General features: G+C 42.0%; 1 protein-coding gene across 1 annotated transcript in view; it reads left to right on the forward strand.

Moving 5' to 3' along the window:
• The window catches only part of TNFAIP3 (TNF alpha induced protein 3), a 51432-nt gene extending 36712 nt beyond the window's left edge, over window positions 1-14720 (forward strand). The window contains exons 11-12 of the transcript XR_004591718.3: window positions 13136-13239; window positions 14237-14720. The gene's annotated coding sequence lies outside the window, so the exon portion shown is untranslated. The remainder of the gene's footprint in view (window positions 1-13135; window positions 13240-14236) is intronic.

Genomic DNA, 14720 nt, shown 5'->3' on the forward strand with positions numbered 1-14720 from the left:
AGCACTGTGTAGCAGTATATAAGTCTAAGTGCTATTGCTAAAGCAGGGCTAATTTTTTCCCAAAGCTTGTATTTGAAAGGCTGAAGCTTGATTTAGAGTTGCGTGCAGCTGTCCATACCTATATGTCTGCATACCTATACCACAAAGGCCAACCCTGGCTAAGCAGATGGTCCGACGCGCACACCTTCCAAATCACAATTGTGTGTTGTGTGGAGGTACACGTTCTGTGTGGAGGACTTCCTGTTCTATGCTTTGCTGCTTGAGAAAAGTTAAAATTCCCATGTGATAGAGCCCAAAGCACAGAAAAATTCAAAGAAGCAGTGCAAGATTGGAAGATGTGGAGAGACATGGCCCATAGAATGGTCAAGAGTCAGACACGACTGTCTGGATAACATCATCAAAGCCCAACGCTATATTTCCAGCATTATAGCTGACATTTTAAAACAAAATGTACAATGAAACTTGTAGTTTGTCCCCAAATGTATGGCATCATCTATGCTAATTTTCACTTCTTTCCACATCTTGGCAAGAATTATATAAAACATCATTACAGTACTTGAATTGGCCAGAGTTAGCCATGCTAAGGCTAACTGTGCTTGGTAGGAGATTTGTATTTCAATACATTTGGGCACACCGGTTTGAAGACTATTAATCTAGAAATGAAATGCTTAGAGATTTAAAATTAATGCTTGGATGATTTATAGTGGGTGAGAAGAGTAAAAAAATGAACCAGTTTCCTGAAAGTTCCCCCAAGAGGCAGCTATCACCTTGTCTTTTCAGAAGACAAATGACATTCGATAGAGATGAAATAACCTTGGAGATTCTGTGCTTCGTTTTCTTGCAAGTGACACTAAGAAGTAATATTTGCATAGTTCACTTTCTCTATTAGCAATGAGAGTTTAAGTGAAATGCCTTGGCATTCCTATCACTTCTAGTGTTGGGTTTTACTGGAGTTTACTGGCAGAAAGCGGTGAAGCAACAAAAAGTTATTTAAAACAAAACCATTACAATGCTTGAAAAGTTCTTCACCACACCCTTGAATTATTATCAGTTCTAGTATACAATACATGATCTTAAATATATTGTAATTTGACTGTCAGGCTTCAACAACTTCCCTACTTCCCTCCTTATGCTGTGAATGTAGTATCAGCATTTAATTTCCAATCAAATGCCAGTACATATACTGTACATACAAAATGATTATGGGAAAAGAGCAGAAATACATGGCTGATCAGCATATTTGGAATTCTCCCACTTAAAATCCTGAAATGATGCCATCGGGCTCTTGTGAAGATTCTATTTGTTATTATAGATCTTGAAAAAACAATGCCTTAGTTCAGTGATGGCGAACCTTTTCGGCACTGAGTGCCAAAAAGGGAGCGCCCGCAATTTGGAAAAGGAGCTGCCTAGGGCGCATGCGTGTGCCCAAAAATAAACTTCTGGTTTCAGCTACTGAACTTCTGATTCGAGCCAGCTACTCTTCCAGGTTTCTGGCGCGCATGTGCGCTCAACAATCAGCTGGCTGGCGCGCATGCTCACACAGGAAAATGGAAGAGCAGCTCTTCTAGTTTCCAGCACTGCCGCGTGCAAAAAGGCCAGCTGCTCGTCGCACAAGCATGCGCGCCACAAACCCTGCCCATGCCAGGCAACATGGCTCCATGTGCCACTTCGGGCACAAGTGCCATAGGTTTGCCATCACGGTCTTCATTAGTTGTCCCCAAAATTGGTGAAGTCCATGAGCAAGGTTTCCATTAGTGCCCATGGAAGAGTTATTTCCAGGGTTTTGGAAATCCCATCTCCATTTTCAGGCAGAGGTGGTAAGTGTTGGGAAAAACACCTCTGGTTCCAGTCCCCTTTGGCCTCAAGGCTTTGCAGAGGTTGCTAACCAAGGGTGTCATGGGCCAAGGGTTCACAGCCATTTCAAGAGAAGAGGAAGTCTAAATGTTGCAAAATACAAGATTTCTGTTATATCTCAAGACTTAAGAACCAAAACTTTAGCAAGAATTAGGTAAAACACCCCTACTTAACTTGGCCACATTTGGTCATGCTAAGCAGCCCAACCCACCATCCAGCTGAAATCAAAAAGGAACTGTCTGGCACCTTTAAAAAAAAAATTCTCCAAAATTGAACACGTTTTCAAAGTTCCTCAAATTATTTTACTTCAGACACATGGTGTAACCTACCTCTCTGAAGAAGGAGTTATGTATTTATTTGTTTGTTTGTTTGTTTGGTCATATTTAAGGTACAATAACCCTGTGAACCACCCATTTCTGACACAGAGGAAGGGAATGTGGGAATTCCCTCTAATGCTGGGAAAGGGGGAAGGAAAAAAAAGAGGATGACTAACAGCAAGAGCAATAGACTCGACAACAATAGCGATGAGTGCACGGTTTGAAGAGCTGAAGGACCAAACCATTGTGGAGAAAATCTATGTAATTGGCAAGAGCTGACAAGGATAGCAAAGATAGTACATAATCAATCAGTCAATTGCATTTCACCACTACTGCTTGTATAAAAGAGAAAAAGATGAAGGAATAAAAGTCTAGACAAAATAAAGCTCCTTTGTTGATTTTCATACTGGAGGCTAGAAACTCGCCATAGAAAAAGTTTCCCTTGTTAAATTTCTCTTTGTCACATGACTACTTACAGATCCAGTAGCCTATCCAGGAAAAGGAAAACAAAAAGTTTTCCATCCCACTCCTTGTCTTAAACATCATGGCAATATTTGCTTATTTTCCAAATGTTTTTTTCTTTTGGGTGGGTATCTATCTATAACATGTTGTGTAGTTATAGACAAGGGACATGGTGGCTCAGTGGCTAAGACTCTGAGCTTGTCGGTCGAAAGGTCGGCAGTTCAGCGGTTCGAATCCCTAGTGCAGCATAACGGGGTAAGCTCCCGATACTTGTCCCAGCTTCTGCCAACCTAGCAGTTCAAAACGACGTAAAAAATGCAAGTAGAAAAATAGGGACCACCTTTGGTGGGAAAGTAACAGCACTCCATGTGCCTTTGGCGTTTAGTCATGCCGGCCATATCACCACAGAGACGACTTCAGACAGCGCTGGCTCTTTGGCTTTGAAAGGGACAAGAGCACCGCCCCCTAGAATTGGGAATGACTGGTGAGGGGAACCTTTACCTTACCTTTAGTTATAGACAACTATAAATGCTTTGCACAAGAAATACTGTACATTATGACTCACTTCAATTCTCTTTCCAGCTTAGTACTGCCATCTTGTGGACAAACTCTAATTTTTGAAGCTGGCCTTGTAGTTGAATATTATCCATTTATTTCCTGCTATAGCTATACATAATGTATATGCATAAAAGGAGCAATCTATGTCCCTTAAATACATTGCTTAGCCATACCTAGATATTCACTGTAACTATATTAAAATAAATCATGCCTACTGGAAAACAGAGCCAGGTTGGTGTAATACTTAAGTTACCAGGCTATAAATCAGGAAAGTGTGAATTCTAGTCTTGCCTTAGGCATAAGCCAGCTGCGAGCCTTGGTCAGTTATTTTTTCTTAGTCCTAGAAAGAAAACAAGGGCAAACAAGGGGTGAAATCCAGCAGGTTCTGACAGGTTTTGGAGAACCGGTAGCGGAAATTTTGAGTAGTTTGGAGAACTGGCAAATACCACTATGGCTGGCCCCAGAGTGGGGTGGGAATGAAGATTTTGCAATATCCTTCCCCCAGGAGTGGGGAGGGAATGGGGATTTTGCAGTATCTTTCCCCTACCACGCCCACCAAGCCACACCACACCACGCCACGCCCACCAAGCCACGCCCACAGAACCAGTAGTAAAAAAATTTGGATTTCACCACTGGGGCAAACCACTTCTGAAAACTTGCCAAGAACATTGCAGAGACTTACCCAGGAGTCAACACTGACCTAAAATCCCATGGAAAGTTTACCAGTTTATAGAAGAAAAAAGCTTTAAAAGTTATCCTAAAGGAGGAATGGTCATCATTAGAGAGCAGAGGAGTGACAGTGGTGAGATGGAAGAGAACCTGGAAGGCAATTTAAATTGGAGATCCAATTGGTGCCAATTACTTGCAGGGCTATTGGAAGGAGAAGATGTACAGTGGTATCTTGGAACTCATTATTCCAGGAGGCACGATGAATACCAAAAACGATGAGTACCAAACAATTTTTTCCCATAAGGAATAATGTAGGGTGTCACACGGCAGCCAACATCGAGTTCTAGCTGGTGCATTGAGTACTAAACAAATGATGAATACCAGGCCAAAATTTTTGTGTCAAAATGCATTGAGTACCAAATTCAATGAGTTTCAAACCAGTCGTGTAGCAAGATACCACTGTACTTGAGAATGGTAGTCAGAACTGGGGAGATGAAAGCAGGGGTGAAATTCACTTACCTTCCCTACCGGTTCGCAAATGTGTGTGCGCCGTGTGTGCACGCACTTTGCTCACGCACTGCAGGGTCTGTGCATGCGCAAATCCTTCTGTGCATGAGCAGAGGCTTAAAATAGTCGCAAAAAAGCAACATCGTGACATCCGCGTGGGTGGGCGGAGCCTCCTGCAGCCACAGCTACCGGTTTGTCCGAGCCAGATAGAACGAGTTGAATTTCACCCCTGGATGAAAGATCAGAAGATTGCTTGGAAAACTACAGATGAATATTGTGTTCATGCCATTTCTGGCCATTTGATGGACAAGGGATAGTTCTGTGCCTTGTAGAGAGGATTGGAAGAAATGCTCTAGGGGACACACAGAAACACACACACCTATAAACATGATATATCTACAAACAAGGGAGAAAAGTAGAGAATGCCCTTCTCCACTTACCAATTGGAGAAAAGGGAATCGGGAGATTCCAATGACCTTTTGGGTAGAGAATCCCTTTTATATTCTGTAAGGCAGGTGTGTCCAACCTTGGCAACTTTAAGACTTGTGGACTTCGACTCTTAGAATTCCCCAGCCAGCCATGCAATTGAAGTCCACAAGTCTTAAAGTTGCCAAGATTGGACATCCCTGCTGTAATTTATAGCATCTGTGCTGGTTCTCACATGTGTTTGTTTACATGCATAGTTCCAGCTTCGTACATTTTGTTCTAGTTTCATGTTTCAGTTCCTTTCTCAAAGGAATAAAGCCTTGTTTACTAGTTCTAACCATGCAATCATGTTGGATGGAAGTTTTCTGTCTTTGTTTCTATTCATTTGACTTTAGATGGCGCCATCTGATGGCTTAATCTGTATCTGTTAGCACTTGTACGATATCTTTCCTCTCTTTCAATTAGTAATATTTATTTATTTATTTATTTATTTTATTTATTTGATTTGATTTCTATACCGCCCTACTCCCAAAGGACTCAGGGCGGTGCACAGCCAAACAATAAAATACATACATACAAAATTTAAAAAGTGGAATTAAAATCAGATTAAATAGTTTTGGCCCAGACAAATTAAAACCCCAATCAATTTAAAACCAATTTTAAAATTTGAATATATAAAATACTAAAAAATTAAAAATTAAAAATCTTTTATAAAAGAGGGAGAAAATTAGGCCAGGCCCGCCTGGTGAAATAAAAAGGTCTTTAGAGTGCGGCGGAAGGTGCGCAGATCCGGGATCCTCCGTATCTCCGGGGGGAGCATGTTCCAGATAGTAGGTGCCCCCACAGAGAAGGCTCTCCCCCTGGGGGCCACCAGTCGGCATTGTTTGGCCGACGGCACCCGGAGGAGCCCCTCTCTATGGGAGCGTACCGGCCGGTGGGAGGCTATTGATGGTAGTAGGCGGTCCCGCAAGTACCCAGGTCCTGAGCCATGGAGCGCTTTAAAGGTGGTAACCAAAACCTTGAAGCGCACCCGGAAGACCACCGGGAGCCAGTGCAGCTTGTGCAGGAGGGGTGTTACATGGGAACGCCATGTCGCTCCCATTACCACCCGCGCGGCCGCACTCTGCACCAGTTGGAGCCTCCCGGTGCTCCTCAAGGGGAGCACCATGTAGAGAGCATTACAATAGTCCAGACGGGAGGTAATAGAACAATATATACAGAGAACAGAGAATAAAGATCAGAGAAAGGGAGACAAAATATTGAATTGAATGATACCCAAAATGAAGTTATATCAGAAAACACCCATATGCTCCTGGCCTTCAGTTTCAAAATGTTGAGTGGTAATACTGACAGAGCCTTCCTTAGCTAGACCATTTTTATATACTTTTGTATTGTGCTGCTTGTTCCAACTGTTCTTGGAAGTTGTTGTTATTAATTGTGAAGTCATGTCCGACCCATCGTGATCCCATGGACAATGTTCCTCCAGGCCTTCCTGTCCTCTACCATCCTCTAGAGTCCATTTAAACTCATGCCTACTATTTCAGTGACTCCATCCAGCCACCTTGTTCTCTGTCGTCCCCATCTTCTTTTGCCCTCAATCATTCCCAGCATTAGGCTCTTCTCCAGTGAGTCCTTCCTTCTCATTAAGTGGCCAAAGTATTTGAGTTTCATCTTCAGGACCTGGCCTTCTAAAGAGCAGTCAGGATTCTTGGAAGTAAACACTATATAAAACTATATACATATATATGAATTAATAAAATAATTCTGTTTTATGTATGTGTACACCTGTAATTATATTGCAGATTATATTCTCACATTATTTTTGAGGTTATACATTTTTAAAACAAGAATTTTCTTTTATATTCCTTATCCTGTTCCAATTTTTTTGTTGCTTGTAGTATTCCTAAACTATTTCAATTCAAAATGTATTGAGCGATAGAACAAAAAACTCTTTTTCAGCAATAATTGGGTTTTTTTTCTCCAATTATTCTTTTTGTTTTGTGCAACTATTTCCTCCTATCTGAATTCAGTGATGCAATAGCATCTTGCATGAAAGCAGGTCTCAGATTTCCAAAAAAGGATTAAAATAATTTACATGATTTTTATTTACTTCTGTGTGTGTGTGTGTGTGTGTGTATGTTAGACATATTCTACAGTTTAGGATTCCATTTCTGCTTGGTTTATATTATTTTTTTAAATAAGAAATTGTTACTCTATTTTCAACTTCTTTTCCTTATTGTTAAATGCAGAAATATTATCATTAATTAATACTTGTTGAAACACAATGTTGGAATGCTGCATTAACTCAAACAGGTCCAAAATTACAACCTTAGAGTAGTTCTTCCTCCCTTTTCATCACATGAATGTCTTTATATCTACCTCAGCTGTACTTCTTAAGCATTGTAATAAATTTCCTCCAGGTGGCATACATATCCCTAGCATTGAACACAACCATTACAATAATCCTTAGTTAGAGATTCTAATTCTTAAAAGAGGATTGAACTTTGGCTTATGAATTGTGTTGACGCTACTCAATCCAACAGGAACAATTAAGATGTTGTTCTTGTTTATGGTTTAATGGGAAATGGGACAGAATTTGCATGCTCTCCAAATGGTCAAAACAAAACTGTCATGAGCATCCTACCTGGCAATTCTCCTAATTTGTCCAAGATAATTACATAGTTGGGTTGGTCATCTCATTCCTATTCTTACAATGGCCAACTGCACAAGGAAGCTGTAGTCTCCAAGCAGATGACAGTCCCATATGCATGAAGATCTTCCTTGCCCAAAACACTGCTCCTTAAAGGAAAATAGCTGCAACATCCCACCTCTACCACCACTGCTTGTTCTAATTCCAGGACTAGTGTTAGAACCAATGTACACCAGACAGAACATAAGACATGGGAGAAGCCAGCATGATATATTACGGCACAAGGCAGTGGTGAAATCTAAAATTTGTTACTACTGGTTCTGTGGGCATGGCTTGGTGGGGGAGTGGGTAATGTGACTGGGTGGGCATGGCCAATTTTTTTTTTTTAAAGCATTTTTTCTACAACCTCTTCGGCGAAGAGGTTGTAAAAAAATGTTTTAAAAAGCCTTTGACGATCCCAGCTGAGCCGCGCAATCATCAGAGGCTTTTTTTTTTACTTTTAAAAGCATTTTTTCAGCTGAAGATGTTGTAGAAAAAATGCTTTTAAAAGTTAAAAAAAAAACCTCTGATGATTGCGCGGCTCAGCTGGGCATGCGGTAGGCAGGGATTTTTGCTACCGGTTAGCTAAGATAAGATAATTTTATTTCTATACTGCCCCTCTCCCGAAGGACTCGGGGTGGTGCACAGCCAAGTAAAAACACAATACAAACATCACAATTAAATTTAAAAATTATTAAAATTCTTACATTTGCGGCCGAGATTCATTAAAAACCCAAAAATTTAAAACTCCAAATTTAAAACTCCATTACACAGATAGCCCTGCCTGTCAGAAGAGCAGGGTCTTGAGGGCACAGCAAAAAACTCAGGGGTCAGAGATTGTGTGTATTTCCGGGGGCAGTTCGTTCCAAAGGGCAGGGGCTCCCACAGAGAAGGCTCTCCCCCTGGGTGTCACCAGCCAACATAATTTGGCCGACGGCACCCTGAGGAGTCCCTCTCTGTGGGAGCGAACTGGTCGGTGGGAGGCTATCAGTGGCAGAAGGCAGTCTCGTAAGTACCCAGGTCCTGAGCTATGGAGCGCTTTAAAGGTGGTAACCAACACCTTGAATTGCACCCGGAAGACCACTGGGAGCCAGTGCAGCTCGTGCAGGAGAAGTGTTACATGAGCGCAACGGGTTTCACCCATAATCACCTGCGCGGCCGCATTCTGGACCAGTTGGAGCCTCTGAGTGCTCTTCAGGGGGAGCCCCATGTTGAGAGCATTACAGTAGTCCAGCCAAGGTAACAAGGGCGTGAGTGACTGTGCGTAAGGTGTCCTGGTCCAGAAAGGGACGCAATCGAATCAGGCATACCTGATAGCAGGCCCCCCTGGCCACGGCCGTCATATGCTCTTCTAAAGACAGCCGTGCATCCAGGAGGATGCCTAGATTGCAAGCCCTCTCTGTGGGGGCTAAAGATTCACCCCCAATAGACAGCGATGGCGTCAGCTGACTATACTGGGACGCCGGAAGCCACAGCCATTCGGTCTTGGAAGGGTTGAGTCTGAGCCTATTTCTCCCCATCCAGACCCGCACGGCCTCCAGGCAGCGGGACATCACGTCAAGGGCATCATTGGGGTGGTCTGGGGTGGAAATGTACAGCTGAGTGTCATCAGCATACTGATGTACCCTCACCCCAAAATCACGGATGATCTCGCCCAGCGGCTTAACATAAATGTTGAACAGAAAGGGCAAGAGGACCGACCCTTGCGGCATCCCCCAGATGAGGCGCCTCGAGGTCGACCTCTGCCTCCCTGCCAACACAAACTGCGAGCAGTCGGAGAAGAAGGAGGAGAACCACCACAGCACGGTGCCCTCTATTCCTAACCCCCTCAACCGCTGCAGCATGATACCATGGTCGAGAGATCCAATAGGACCAGGACAGAGGAACAACCCCTCCGGTTGATGATCCAGAAATCATCAACCAATGCGACCAATGCCGTTTCCATGCTGTACCCCTGCCTGAAGCCCGACTGGTACGAGTCCAGATAGACAGCTTCATCCAGGTACCGGGGGAGCTGTCGTGCCACCACATTCTCAACAACCTTCGCCACAAAATGAAGGTTGGAGACCGGACGATAATTAGCTAATACAGCCGGGTCCAGGAACAGCTTCTTGAGGAGAGGCCTCACTGCCTCTTTCAAGGTGGCGGGAAAGGCACCCTCACTCAAAGAAGCATTTATAATCCCTGGAGCCAGCCTCGTGTAACCTCCCGAGAGGCCAGTACCAACCAGGAGGGACACGGGTCCAGTAAACATGTGGCAGCACTAAACCTACCCAGAATCCTGTCCATGTCCTCGGGAGCCACATGGTCAAACTCTTCCCAGATAATATTCTCAAGACCTACCCCTGTCTCCCCCCCTGGACTCATCCAGTTGGAATCTAAGCCTTCCCAAATCTGAGCGACTTTATCATGCAGGAATTGCGCAAAATCCTCAGCTCTACCCTGCAAGGGATCTTCCCGCGCTCCCTCCTGATGAAGGGAGCGGGTCACCCTGAACAGAGCAGCTGGGCGATTCTCTGCAGATGCGATAAGAGCAGAAAAATAATTGGATTTTGCTGCTTTTATCGCCACTAGGTAGGTCTTGATATAAGACCTCACCTGTGTTCGGTCAGAATCAGATTGACTAGTCCTCCAGACGCTCTCTAGGCATCTTTTCCGACACTTCATCTCTCTCTCCTCAGAGAACCAAGGAGCCAATTGAGATCAGCGTCGGGTCAGAGGCCGCAAAGGCCCTACGCGATCCAAAGCTCCGGCGGCCGCCCTCTCCCAGGCAGCCACCAGGTCTTCAGCCGAGTCATGTGCCAGGGTCTCAGGAAATGGCCCAAGATCCATTAGGAACCTTTCAGGGTCCATCAGGCACCTGGGACGGAACCACCTAGTTGGTTCCATCTCCCTGCAGTGGAGGATAGCGGCTCAAAAGTCTAAGTGAAGGAGAGAATGATCTGTCCATGACAAGGGCTTAATGTCTAGATTCTCCGAACCACCTGCCTCCATCGCTACCAGATCGGGCGATCCGGTCTGAACCGGGAGCATTTCACCCCTGGCACAAGGCCTTGTGAGCAAGCGGCATTTTTAAGAGGTATGGAGGCTAAGTGTGTTTCTTCACTGAAGGGCTTTCTGTTGCAGAAAATGCTACTTCTGGCAGTTCCTTTACCTGAGTGTTATCTTTGGCAGAATTAGGTAGTTAGGGTTGGGTGGTTTTTGATTTTAGTAGTGAAAATAAGGGCCTTTCTTTTCTTTCCTTGCTCCAGAGCAAGACTTTAAAAAAAAAAAAGGCACAAAGCTACTTTTTAGTTTTGTAACAACCTGCTACTTATTCCAATCCATTGCTTTTATAATAGGGAAGATAAATCTTATTGCTGCCCTAAAGTGAAATCCAAATAAAAACACTGTGGATTGCATTCAGTTCTTTATATTCTTGCATTCAGTTCTTTATATTCTTCAGCAGGAATTATAAAGGCATCCAAAAAAGTAAATACTTTCTGTAAAAATGTAATCCCAATATTTATTTATTTACTTTCGTGCCTTTATCATTTTAATAAATAACTCAAGGTGGCGAACATACTGCTTCCTCCTCCTATTTTCCCCCATCAGCAACCCCGTGAGGTAAGTGGGTTGGAGAGAGAAAGAAAGAGGGGGGAAGGGAGAGAGAGAGAGAGACAGACAGACAGACAGGCAGACAGGCAAAATCACCCCACTGGTTTTCATGCCCAAGGTAAGACTAGAACTCACAGACTCCTGGTTTCTAGCCTGGTGCTTTGACCACTAAACTAAACACCTCTATGGGGATTCCTGATAATTTGGTTAAGACTGAAAAATTCTCAAAAAATCTTCAGTGGCCTTATTGACTATTTCGTTTTTTCTAAAGATTGAAGAAGAGATGAAATCATGATTCCTAGATATGATCTTAACCAATATGAAACATCTGATTGAACAGATAAAAGTAGTGGGAATTTTGACAGGAAGTGACCATGTCATCTTGGGGTTCAAGCAAGACTCACATTTTTGCTGACACATTCTTATTTCCTGTCCTCTGAGTTCTTCAAAGCAAAAGGATATGGGACTAATACAAAAGGAAACCTTCAAATTTCTTTCTCATTTCTTGGAATTATCCCAGGAATTGTTCCTCACTGTAAACTAAACTATATTTTCAGTAACTGCTAAAATAGAATGTGCCAAGAGTATCTGAAAATATACTTGGTTAGATTTTATTGTTAACTGCCATGAAGTTAACGTCAACTCTTAGTGACCACTTAGACAGACTTTCTCCAGAATGATCTGTCCTCAATCTGGCACTTAAGTTTGGGGTTTCCCAATAGTGCATTCACTGCTATTATAATTTAGTCCATCTGCTTTCCTGCTAGCTGCCCTCTTCTTCTTTTTTTCAACTTTTCTCAGTAATGTGGACTTCAAGAGAACTGGGTCTTTCCGTAATGGGTTAAAGTGCAATAGTTTCTGGTTGACCATTGTGCCTTAATGGAAAATTCTGAATTAATGTGGTCTATGATCTATCTCTTTCTTCTTTTTTTCCTGGCTATCATGGTATGTATGTATGTATGTATGTATGTATGTATGTATGTATGTATGTATGTATGTATTTTGTCAAACATGTGCAAGATAGCAGGTATAGGTATAAACATAAATAAAGGAAGTAAGTACAGATAAATGGGGACAGTAAGATAGGGACGGTAGGCACGCTGGTGCGCTTATGCACGCCTCCTTTACGGACCTCTTAGGAATGGGGTGAGGTCCATGGTAGACAGTTTGAGGTTGAAGCTATGGGGGTTTGAGGCTGTAACAACTGAGTCGGGTAGAGCATTCCAGGTGCTGACCACTCTGTTGCTGAAGTCGTATTTTCTGCAATCGAGTTTGGAGCGGTTTATCTTGAGTTTGTATCGATTGTTTGCCCGTATATTATTGTGGTTGAAGCATTCTCAATATTCTTTCTAACTTGCTCTTCAGAGCCAAAATTTCACTTCAGCAGAATGTGACAGGAAAACCCTGCTTGTGAGGGCCTGATCTTTGTAGGCAGAGGTGGTATTCAGCAGGTTCTTACCTATTCTCTGCCTCTCGAGTCGTAGCTGATCAGGAGGAAATGGGGATTTTACAGTATCCTTCCCCTGCCACACCTACCAAGCCATGCCCACAGAACCGGTAGTAAAAAAAAAATTGAATCCCACCACTGTTTGTAGGTATAGAGACATTATAGCATCTGAGTACCTTTTCAAGGCCTTTATTGCTATCTTATCAAGTGTTAATTGCCAATATTTCTTGACTGCTGGTAATTTTTCAGTTGACAGTCAGTCTTAAACAATCTACCACTTCAATATCTTCCTTATCTGTACTTTGCTGCACCTGTTGTCATTAGTTTGGTCTTGTTTATATTTAATATGTTCACTGTGCTCTTTGACTGTGACTTACACTGTATATAATTTGTAAGTTCAGCTCTCAGAGTAGTGTCTTCAGCATAACTCATGTAATTGATGTTTCATCCTCCAATTTTAAAGCAATGGTACTTTTTCTCTCTCAGTATTCAGCATACAAATCTTATATATACAATTGGCTGTAAAATAGCCTATGAAGCCACTTGCTTTTTGAAATCAATCTCTTCCTGGTCTCCTTTAACCATTTCTAATCTCCTTTTCCTTCAAAGTCTGCCTCATAAAAGCTCCTTCAACAATTCACAGAAAGCATCATTGTGGTGGTTTGAAGATTTTGGCATTGGCAATGAAGAAATGATTGGATTGGTAGAAACTGGTAAGTTATTCTCCTGTTGTGAGTACCATTACATTTATAGAAATGTAAAACTACATTTATACAAATATAGTACATTTTTTCTTTATTTTTTCCAATTTATTTTCAATTACAACCTTCAATTACAAGCAACGCATCTGTCAATTTCAGATTGGACTTGACCATGAAACTCCTCAAACTCCTTCTTTTGCTTCGTGGGTGAAGCATTTCAATAACCATCAAATTAAAAGCTTGCTTATAAAGTCTAATTAATATAATTATTGATTCCATTGTATCCAAATACTGCCCTTGCTATATTTTCCTAACCATGAAAGCAATGCTAGTCCTTCGTTTTTCATGTCTTGAGTAGTAAACAATATGATTTTTCTTTACTAACAGTCTCCAATTCCAGTTCATTTTAATTTGCTGATACCTAAGATATCAATGTATAATCAGTTTACTTCACTTTTCATTGTTTTGACCTTTCACATATTTGTGCTACTTATATTCATCTCCAAACATCTTTGTGTTCTTTCTCGTGTAATTCTGTCTTCGACAGAATTTCTGATTTTCTTTTATTAATATGCTAACATCAACAGTTAAACATAAAAGCTTTCATACAGCTCCATCATAAACACTATCAGTATTCCAAATAACTCCTGAGCTCCTCAAGAAAATCTTGAGTACCAACCAACCTGAAGGAACATCATCCCACAATATATCTTAATTTTATATTGTCTACCCATGTTGCTTGCTTGGTAAAATACAGGAGTGGTTTATCATTTCTTTCTACTATGCTGTGCACAAGGAAACAATGCCTTTGTTGTTATTCAGATGATCATCCATCATGTTAGGTAAACAGACAAGAATTTTCCATAAATGCACACATGGTTCTCCTCATGATATTTAATATGTACAGTGGCCTTGGCTTAATAAATTATATATATGCCAATACCATACCAATACTTTCAAAGGGAGCTGTTCACACTAATGTATCTGTTTCATTCCCTCATGTCTTCAGACAAAGTTGTCCTATGGAAAGCTACAAAGAACCAACACTGGATGGAACCAACAGAGGAGCTGGCACTTAGGTCTGACGAAAGCTGGAAAGTATGGAAATCATTGAATAGACTGCACATGGGTACAACAAGATCCAGAGACCCTCTGAACAAATGGGGCTATCTAGTTGCTTCTGCTGTTTGTGATTGTATTGACATGCAGATAACAACACTTCTGTTTACCTGCCTTTTGTGTCCTGATCAGTGTACACTTGAGGACTTCATAGTAGCACGACAAAACACAATTAATGTTGCTAGTTTCTGGGTAAGATCCGTTTAATTTGCACATATTTTAGCCTTGTATTTTATATTTTATATCATATGGTGTTCAAAGAGGACCTTGACATCTAACAGGTTGTGGGCTGTCATATGTCATATACTGGTAGTATGCCTTACTTTAATTTGTGATGCTTCTGACATGAATAAACAAACAGACTCCTTCGGGTA

Source organism: Pantherophis guttatus, chromosome 1 (genome assembly GCF_059756535.1).
Source record: "Pantherophis guttatus breed Tessera chromosome 1, ASM5975653v1, whole genome shotgun sequence".
NCBI lineage: Eukaryota > Metazoa > Chordata > Lepidosauria > Squamata > Colubridae > Pantherophis > Pantherophis guttatus.